Source organism: Triturus cristatus, chromosome 5_1 (assembly GCF_964204655.1).
Source record: "Triturus cristatus chromosome 5_1, aTriCri1.1, whole genome shotgun sequence".
In the NCBI taxonomy this organism is placed as follows: Eukaryota; Metazoa; Chordata; class Amphibia; order Caudata; family Salamandridae; genus Triturus; species Triturus cristatus.
Window position 1 is genome coordinate 61,563,121 of NC_140587.1, and position 10,462 is coordinate 61,573,582.

At 44.4% G+C, this 10,462-nt stretch overlaps 1 long non-coding RNA gene across 1 annotated transcript; it reads left to right on the plus strand.

The window, feature by feature from the left end:
• The first annotated feature begins 322 nt into the window (after positions 1-322).
• Positions 323-1,478, plus strand: LOC146830183 (uncharacterized). Its single transcript, XR_014961129.1, has 3 exons — positions 323-395; positions 501-583; positions 1,115-1,478. It is a non-coding gene; the product is annotated as an uncharacterized LOC146830183 (long non-coding RNA).
• The last annotated feature ends 8,984 nt before the right edge of the window (positions 1,479-10,462 follow it).

Genomic DNA, 10,462 nt, shown 5'->3' on the forward strand with positions numbered 1-10,462 from the left:
CTGGTCGAATTAGAGGAGCGGAATTGTTAGAATACGAAGTGCAAGTAGACGAGAAATCGTGGGGAAGTAAGTTTTTGAAATGCCGCTTAGTGATTGGCTCGCTGAATGAGCGGACCAGAGAGGGAACAGGGTTAACAATTAGAAAGGAGGCTTAGTGATTGGTTACTTTGCCTTCTGACCAGGGGAGTACGGTTTTGAAATGCCGCTTAGTGATTGGCTCACCGAATGAGCGGACCAGAGAGGGAACAGGGTTAACAATTGGAAAGGAGGCTTAGTGATTGGCTACTTTGCCTTTATAAACCAGAGGAGCGGACTGTTCAAAATACGGAGCGTGAGTTGCAGAGAAACCGCGAGGGGATGCGTAGAGGATGGTGAAGACTTCTGAATTTTCACAGGTACTTGGACAGAGAGTTTGGGAAATAGGTTTTTGGAATATTTAGGTTACTTTTTATGTTGGGGAAAGGTTATAGAAAGTGTTTTCTCCTTTTTCTCTGATACAGATCATATTTGTGTTAGTCGAATTGGACAGACTGCATTAGAAATAATGTGTCTTGGATGCACTCACCAATATTACTGGATAAAGGTGAGACCGGTTCAATTGTACTTGATCTGGGAATATAGAAATGTAGCTGAGAATTAATTAAGGATGTTATAGATGATTGGTTCTTAGGACTTTGAGTACAGGATAGAGACAACAGAAGTAGGGTCATAAAAGGGGCAGATTTCGATCAGGAATGTAGGAATTGAGACTAAGGAGAGAACAAGGACAGAATAATGCATATGAAGAAGGATCTATAGAAGGATTTTGTTTTTGGAACAAAAAATGTGGTGTTTATTGCAATGATTGCTATTAATATTACCCATGGGGTTTATTATATTACCAATTGTGTCATTTTTGACTGATAGAGATAATGTCTGTTATAAACTAGAACCATTGGTTTAACATCCTGATTAACTTTGGAGCCTGTTATATAGGTAGGAATAAATTAGAACAACTTGTTTACTATTCTGATTTACTTTGGAGCATGTTATATAGGCAGGATTTGATTTGAAGGTGTGAATATATGGACAGGAAAGTCTTGATTATGATGGCATATTCTCATTTATTTCACAGCCCTGATGATGTCCCGGGAGGGGACGAAATGCGTCGGCTGTTGAGAGTATTGGACATTAGGAATGGAAGTATAACCTCTCGATCTAATGATTGGATCATACAATATATTATAAAATTGGAAAGTAACGATGGATGGATCAAAAGGATGATAAAGTGATTGGATCATACAAAATTGGTAACAACGATTGATGGATTAAAAGAAAAATTTGGATGGATTAAAAGGAAAACATTTTTTTGGGCAAGAACATTTATTAATGGATAAAGGACTAACCGAGGCATCAAAGCAATAACACATTGGTACATGAACAATTGGACATTCTCCATGTTAAAAAATATGAGATTTGAGAATAAATGTTTTTGAATCAAAGATATTTGTTTGGAAATATTGTGTATATTTGTAGTGCTCCTTACAAGTGTGAAATTATTTCAATGTAGGGATGGTTTAACGGTGACCATTCGTTAAGTGAGCACTGGTAATTTAAATATTTTGAGGAAGTGACTCCCTGTGCGCATGGTTGCGGGACACTCATCGTTGTGGTACAATTTTGTTTTTGATTACTTACCTGTGTTGGCTGACATCCTTTCAAGAAGGGGAAGGATGTTTTGTTTTGAGATATATGTATATATATATATATATATATATATATATATATATATATATATATATATATATATATATATATATATATATATAACCTACTGGCGGTCGCCAGTAGGTAGTTATAGTTAGCACCTATTTTCCATAGGAAATCTGCAACATTCTATTCCCAATAAGTCTGGCATCGGTTGACGAATCTTCATGAAATTTTCCAAACTTTTGGCCAGCTCCAGTCCGCTCCCATCCTGAATGTTTCGTGGTGATTCATCAAGCGGGGGCTGAGAAAAAAGGGGGGTCCCAAAACGCGTTTTCCCCATGCAATTTCCCATAGGACCTGTTGACGCAGCTACAGCCCGAACTGCTTAACGGAATTACACCAAATTTGGCCAAGAGGTAGTCCTCAGTTCAGACTCGTGCCTTCTGCATAAATGGTGTAAATCTGTTCCTTAGTTCCTGAGAAAATTAGAGTAAAAAAGATAGATATATCTATGGCCTCGGAGGATCAGCGCACCCTATGCGTACCCTAAGCGCACCCTCTCCAAACCGAGTGCGCACCCTCCCGATCACACGCTGAATGCTAATTGTCTGTCAAGTGTCTGTCTACATTCGAAACCAGGAACTGTTGGCAGCCATTTTGTACCTCGGTAGAAGCGAGGCTGATTAAGTAAGGTAAATAAGTGTGTGAAAGATGTAAAGGGGGCAGGGTAGAAATACTCTGACCCTCTAGTGTTGCTTAGGGGGTCCCAGAAGGATCCCCTGGGGCCACTTTTTATTTTTTTTTAATCGGCGAAATGCGCGCACGGTGCGCGGTTCCTAACGCGTTGGGTGGGCGGATCCCCAAAAAATGGAAAAATAAAATAAAAAATAAAGTTTTGAAAATATAGTTTAAAAAATATTTTAAAAAATATAAAAATATATTTTAAAACATTAACATTTTTTTTTAAAAACCCCAATAAAAACAAATAATATTTTTTAAATTTTAAAAGAATTAATTGAAAAAATAAGTTAAAAAATAGGTGATAAAAAAAGTATTTAAAAAAAACATAATTAAAGGAATTGACACTGAAATTGAAAAATTTAGAAAGTCAATGAAAATCATTAAACATCATAGCTTTAGAGATAAATTATAGATAAGAGTTAGCATTTAAAAAACCTTTGAAAGTCACTAAATAAACCATAGGTTTCATGCACGTAATAATTAGGAATTGACATTTAAAAAACCTTAGAAATTCACTGAAAAAAACCATAGGTTTCAGGGGTGTTATAGTTAGCTGGACATTTCCCTGGTACAAAACCCTAGAAATTCCCCCATTATAGTTAGTTCAGCTAACTATAACTCGCGCCCCCCCTCAATGCACTACTGATGACGTCACATATTACATCACTCATGACATGGTCAGTGACATCACTCATGACATCACTGATGACATCTCAAATGACATCACTGATGACATCACTGATGACATCACTGATGACATCATCCATGTAATAAATTAGTGCATCTTCTCACACCCTAATATAACCTTTGATACACCGACTCAAAATTTCAGACGGCCATTCTCAAAACCATAGATACTCCAATACCAATAATTACATACCCACTCATTGACTCTTAGGTCTACACACACCTCCACTCACTCACCTGTAGAGTCACTCATACTTACAGTTACTCAGTACAGGACTATCATATGCATTTATACACCTATATAGACACTCAGACACCGCCAATCATCCATAGACATACTCACACACCTAGTCAATCATGCAAATAATTAATCACACTCCAATTTACTCACCTATACAGTTATACACACACAAGTTCACTTACTCATAAAAATACTACCACATTCTTATACAATTACTGATATAAGCACACACTCGTCCATACAGCCACTCTCACAATCACACACTCTCACATATACCCAGTTATATACTCTTACACACATATACCCTACCTTTCACATATGTAGTTACTCACACATGTACCACTGAGATATACATTCAATCACTAACACACCCATACATACACTCACCCAACCATACAGTCCATCACAGATGCACTCTTAAAACCATGCACCCATAGAATCACCCACTCACACATCTATGCACAGAGTCACACACACCCTACCCACACAAACACTCAGGCACCCATACAGATACTCAGACAACCAATCAATAACCCATATAGACACTCATATAGCTATTCGCAAAACCATGCAGCCACTTATACACCAACAGACTGACAGATACAGACATTCACACAGTTTAGTCACTAGTCTGCAGTAAGATACATTTAATGACTCACTTATAGAGTCAGTCACACACCTAGAAAATCATCCATTCAACCACTTATACACCCACTCATTCCTCCATAGGTCTTTCCCTATATATATTAAACATATTAAAACTCTACAGAAACACAGACTCACTGGATGACATCATCAGTGATGTCATTTGAGATGTCATCAATGATGTCACTGACCATGTCATGAGTGATGTAATATGTGACGTCATCAGCAGTGCATTGCGGGGGCGCGCGAGTTATAGTTAGCTGAACTAACTATAACAGGGGAATTTCTAGGGTTTTGTACGAGGGAAATGACCAGATAACTAACACCCTGAAACCTATAGTTTTTTCAGTGAATTTCTCTCTCTCTCTCTATATATATATATATATTCCCATACGAGTGCTCAGCACTTGAGGGTGCACTCGAGAGACCGCAATCTGTTCTTTAGGGCAACATCAGCACTCCAACCTCGAGTTTAGCCTGACGCGTTTCGGATTGTCCCTTATTCATAGGCTCACTCCATTAATTTGCATGGCAATTGAAACTTTATTAAACATCCTCCAATGAGCTTTATACTTGCTTTTCCCGGAATCTCGGGGTGGTGCTGCCCTCCTACGCCTTGAGCTGGCGCGACAATATTCCCGAGATTCCAGGGGGGCCACGGTGCACAATTGATGTCGTTGCTGCTTGTGGGGAGACCGAATTAAAGATGGGCAGAAAATGGCACATCACGGCGCATTCAGCGCTGAAGGAACATTTACTTACCTCATCCTAATTGGGCAAGAGGCGGTGGCTTGGAACTACAAGTCCCAGCAGGTGTTGGGAAAAGCAAGTATAAAGCTCGTTGGAGGATGTTTAATAAAGTTTCAATTGCCATGCAAATTAATGGAGTGAGCCTATGAATAAGGGACAATCCGAAACGCGTCAGGCTAAACTCGAGGTTGGAGTGCTGATGTTGCCCTAAAGAACAGATTGCGGTCTCTCGAGTGCACCCTCAAGTGCTGAGCACTCGTATGGGAATATTGTCGCGCCAGCTCAAGGCGTAGGAGGGCAGCACCACTCCGAGATTCCAGGGGGGCCACGGCGCGCAATTGATGTCGTTGCTGCTTGTGGGGAGACCGAATTAAAGATGGGCAGAAAATGGCACATCACGGCGCATTCAGCGCTGAAGGAACATTTACTTACCTCATCCTAATTGGGCAAGAGGCGGTGGCTTGGAACTACAAGTCCCAGCAGGTGTTGGGAAAAGCAAGTATAAAGCTCATTGGAGGATGTTTAATAAAGTTTCAATTGCCATGCAAATTAATGAAGTGAGCCTATGAATAAGGGACAATTCGAAACGCGTCAGGCTAAACTCGAGGTTGGAGTGCTGATGTTGCCCTAAAGAACAGATTGCGGTCTCTCTAGTGCACCCTCAAGTGCTGAGCACTCGTATGGGAATATTGTCGCGCCAGCTCAAGGCGTAGGAGGGCAGCACCACCCCGAGATTCCAGGGGGGCCACGGCGCGCAATTGATGTCGTTGCTGCTTGTGGGGAGACCGAATTAAAGATGGGCAGAAAATGGCACATCACGGCGCATTCAGCGCTGAAGGAACATTTACTTACCTCATCCTAATTGGGCAAGAGGCGGTGGCTTGGAACTACAAGTCCCAGCAGGTGTTGGGAAAAGCAAGTATAAAGCTCATTGGAGGATGTTTAATAAAGTTTCAATTGCCATGCAAATTAATGGAGTGAGCCTATGAATAAGGGACAATCCGAAACGCGTCAGGCTAAACTCGAGGTTGGAGTGCTGATGTTGCCCTAAAGAACAGATTGCGGTCTCTCGAGTGCACCCTCAAGTGCTGAGCACTCGTATGGGAATATATATATATATATATATATATATATACATTACCTACTGGCGCTCCATAGGAAATCCTCAACATTCCATTCCCAATAACTTTGGCACCGATTGACGAATCTTCACGAAATTTTTAAAACTTTTGGCCAGCTCCGGTCCGCTCCTATCCTGAAAGTTTCACGGTGATTCGTCAAGCAGGGGCTTAAAAAAAAGGGGGGTCCCAAAACATGTTTTCCCCATGCAATTTTCCATAGGAACCTTTAGTCGCAGCTACAGCCCGAACTGCTGAACGGAATTACACCAAATTTGGCAAAGAGGTACTCCTTGGTTCAGACTAATGCCTTTTTGTTAAATGGTGTAAATCCGTTCAGTAGTTGCTGAGAAATTCAAAAGTAAAAACACATATATATATAGGGCTGCGGATCCTACCCACCACGAGCTTTTTGCTAATTGGCTGTCAACACTTCAAACCAGGAAGTGTTGGCAGCCATCTTGTGCCTCGGTAGAACCGAGGCACAAGAAAGCAGTGAAAGAAAATGCGCAAAACACGCAAAGGGGGCAGGGTATAAACACCCTGACCCCCAAGGCCTGCTCAGGGGGTCCCACAAGGACTCCCAACGCCCCAAAAAATTATTATTATTTTTTTACATCACGGGATACGCTTAGGATCCGCGCATCCCGCTGCCAGAAAAAAATATATAAAGCGCGGTCTCCTGCTCTTTGTTTTAATTAGCCCATGGGGGGCCAAGTCCCAGGGGCAATATATTATATTAATGGGGGGCCCGAAGGGGCCCCCTGCCCTGGCAACCACCACCCCCGGGTCTTTTCTGAAATTATGTGGGGGGGCTCTCAACCCCCCCAGCCCCGGGGACCACCACCCCCGGGGCTACAAATTGAAATGGGTGGGGGGGCTCAAAGGCCACCACCCCCCGGGGCTTTATGTCAATGTATGCAGGGGACTCATGGTCCCCTTTTTACAACACTCAGCAACGCAGCTCCCTGGCGCATACTGAAGGTACCTGGTGGGCTAGTTGGCCCCCAGGGACCCTCAGAATTGAAGAGGAATTAATTCCCCAACTTAAAATGTGCCACAGGGCGTGTTTGCACACATGTCACCTCAGGCCCCGCCCTCTTCCTTCACCATTGTTCAAACGCGCCCCTTGGTGAGTTGTACGTTGGGGAATTAATTCCCCTTCAATACTGAGGGTCCCAGAGGGCCAACTAGCCCACCATGAATCTCCAGTATGCGCCAGGGAGCTGCGTTGCAGACAGGTGTTCAGAGACCACGCCCCTTTTTACACCTGTTTGCAATGCAGCTCTGTGACGCTTACTGGAGGTACCTAGTGGACTAGTTTGACCCTAGGGACCCTTAGGATTCAAGGGAACTTAATTTTCCAACTTAGAACGGACACAGGGCGCGTTTACACAGTGGTGAAGGGAGGGGATGAGGCCTGAGGTGACGTGTGCAAACACGCCCTGTGGCATGTTTTAACACCAGGTGCTTCCAGTAAGCACCACCACTTGCGCTGTGTTTCAGAGAGGAGGCCCAGGCCGTGCCACTTTTTACTCCTCTCTGCAACGCAGCTCTGTGGCGCTTATTGGAGGTACCTAGTGGGCTACTTGGACACTAGGTACACTCAGGATTCAAGGGGACTTAATCTCCCAAATTAAAATGGACACAGGGCGCGTTTACACAGTGGTGAAGGGAGGGGATGGTGTAGGAAAGTGGCTCTATATATACTGGACCAAAGTAAGGTACAGTGTGTATAGAGTCCCCAGTCCTCAGAGGTTTGGAAGAGGTTAAAGTTAGATATAACCTTACTCTCTAAAGTGGTAGCTTGGTCGAGCAGTAACTCAGTATCAGAGGACAGTATAAAGCATTTGATGTACACACTCAGTCAGCAAATGGTCTCACACACTCAAGAACTGAACTCTAGGCCAATTGTTTTGTATCAAAAGATATAGTTGTTTTATTTTAGAACCAACAAGGTATCAAAATATACTTTCTCCGGATGAGTTACTTTAGTTAAATACTTTTCAAATAGGCAATAGACTTTTTGAATGCAATAGTTAGTTTGTTGCAATAGGCAACACAATTGGAAACACAATGCAACATTGAGCTCAATGGAAATTGCTGGTTAAATGCAATTAGTTACTTTGTAGATTACTTTTCTAAACACAGTACTGGATCCTAGATTCAGTCCCGGGACATGAGCTGTAAACAGTTAAGTAAAGGAGTTTTGGTTACAGTAGTGATTTTTAAGGAATATTATTGTATTTTAAAAGTTGACACAGAGAAACTTTTTTAGTTGGAATAACCAATGTTATCCTATGGAAGGAAATTCAATTTGCAGGTAAAGTATGTTCACGTAACTTTTGTAATCCAGTGCTGGACTCCTAGCTTCAGCACTGGGACCTCTATATAAAACAGGCAAGTAATTACGTTTTTATCGTTGGCACAATTTTTAGAGAATATTTGTAAGTTTCAAAAATCGACACAGAAACTTTTTCAGCAAAAAGCATGCAATGATATCCTACGGAAAGAAATTCAAGTTACTGGTAAGTACGGTTAGAATTACTTTTCAGGATCAGTACTGGGCTCAAAGATGCAGCACTGAGGTCTCTCCTGATAACAGGTGAGTAAATCGGAATTCGTAGTTCGGCTGATTTTAGAGGAATATTTGTAAGTTCCAAAACTCCACTCTTAGAAGAATTTCCAAGTGAAACCAGTCAATGTTAGCCTATGGAAGAAAAGTGAGTTATCGGCTTTTAGGTAATTACTCGACTGGCATAGTTGAGGTTCTGGGCATAGACTCAGGGGTCTCTCAGGGTCAGGTAGGAACAGTTGGTACACCCTCAGCGGCACAGGGGCAGCCGGGTGCAGAGGTAGTTAGGCCCAATTTCATCCAATGAGAGGCCTTCGGTTGGTGGCTGCTGGCTAGCAGGCCACGCGGCTGTGGGAGCTGGGCTCCTGGTCACTTGCTCAGGGCGAATGGGGAAGTAGGAATAGGACAAAGGTTGCACTCCCAGGGGCACTCGGGCGGCTGGGTGCAGGGTGCTTTTGAGCCGTCGGGCGCTCAATGTTATTCAATGGAGATCTTTAAAAGGGAACAAAGGCTGCAGGCTCGGGACGGTGGATCTTCTGGATCGACCAACACTTTGAGGGGTAAGTTGGGATCTTGGAGGGTAGGTAGGCACCCTGGAGTTGGGCACAGGTGGCCTGGGGGTACCGGGTGCAGGGGTGTCTTTGGGCATCGGGAAATCATACCCTCTGCTGGTCGTGGTTGGAGGGGTTCCTGGTTCTGAGTCTGCAGGCGTTGTCTGGGTCGTCGAGGAGGGTCCTGGGGTACTGGGTTTCATGTCAGAATCACCGGGGTGACGTCCTCAGGGTCTTTGTCCACTCGGGCACAGGCCAGGCTCGGCGGGTGCAGAGTGGGCTGGATTCGCGGTTCCTGGCTGGCACCAGGGGTGTTGCTGTTTGAGCAGAGCCACTGCTCGTGGGAGTCCCAGTCTCTAAGAGGGTCAAGGCAGGCAGGTCCTACGGGGTTCTTTAGCTTGCTGTCCGCAGGAGGTGCTGGGATTTAGCAGGAGCAGGTTCAAGGATCAACAGGCCAGTAGGGCTGGGGCCAAGTCAGTTGGTGTTGTCCTCTTGTTAGCAGCTGCATGGCAGGTATTCTTCTTCTTGGTCTTCTTTCTTGTTTTGAAATCGGGATCTGAGGAAGGAAGGTTCAGGGTGCACCTAAATACTAAATATAGGGGCGTTACAGGTAGGGGAATGGCAAGGACCAATAGGTCCCTGTCCTGGGGTGAGTAAAACCCCTATCCTTCTCCTCTCCTGTGGGAGGGGGGCAGGAGCCTATCTCTGATTGGGCAGGTCTCCCCATCCTCAAGATGGCCGGGCCCAGAGTTGTGCTTCACCTTGCCTCTCCAACCTGAGGGGTGGAGTTGGCACAGGCTGGCACACCTCCTTTCCTCACATAGGGTTTCCTGCCAGTCTTCCCACCAGAGTGGGGGTCAGAACCGGTGAGGGTCAGTTGCTGAGTAGAGCAAGTGGTCTGGAGAAGCTCACAAATGCGGTATGCCTTTGAAGCTTCCCCCTGCCCATCCTGGGGGGAGGAGACATAGCACCTCACCCAGGATGTGCATTGTTGCAGGCCTAGGAGAGCGGGGGGCTCTCCACACAGGGATCCAGTAACATGTCTGCTGTGTGGCAGCCTAGGCAGCCTCTCAGACAAGATGTGTATTGTAGGTTAGGTTTCAGGGGGCATCTCTAAGATGCCCTCTGTAGTGCATTTTACATTAAATCCCACACTGGCATCAGTGTGGGTTTAATGAGCTGAGAAGTTTGAAATCAAACTTGTCAGTCTTCAGTGTAGCCATTATGGTGCTGTGGAGTTCGTAATGACAACCTCCCAGCACCATATACTCTTAATGGCATCACTGCACTTCCAGTGCCCAGGAATGGCCCTGGGTACTGTAGGGGCACAGGGTTCATGCACCTGTGCCCACACCACTGGCATAGGGCACCGTACTAGAGGGGTGACTGATGTATGCCAGGGCAGTGGGTTTGTGGGCATGGCACACAGGGATGCCATGTCGACTCTTTATTTAGTTCTGCACCA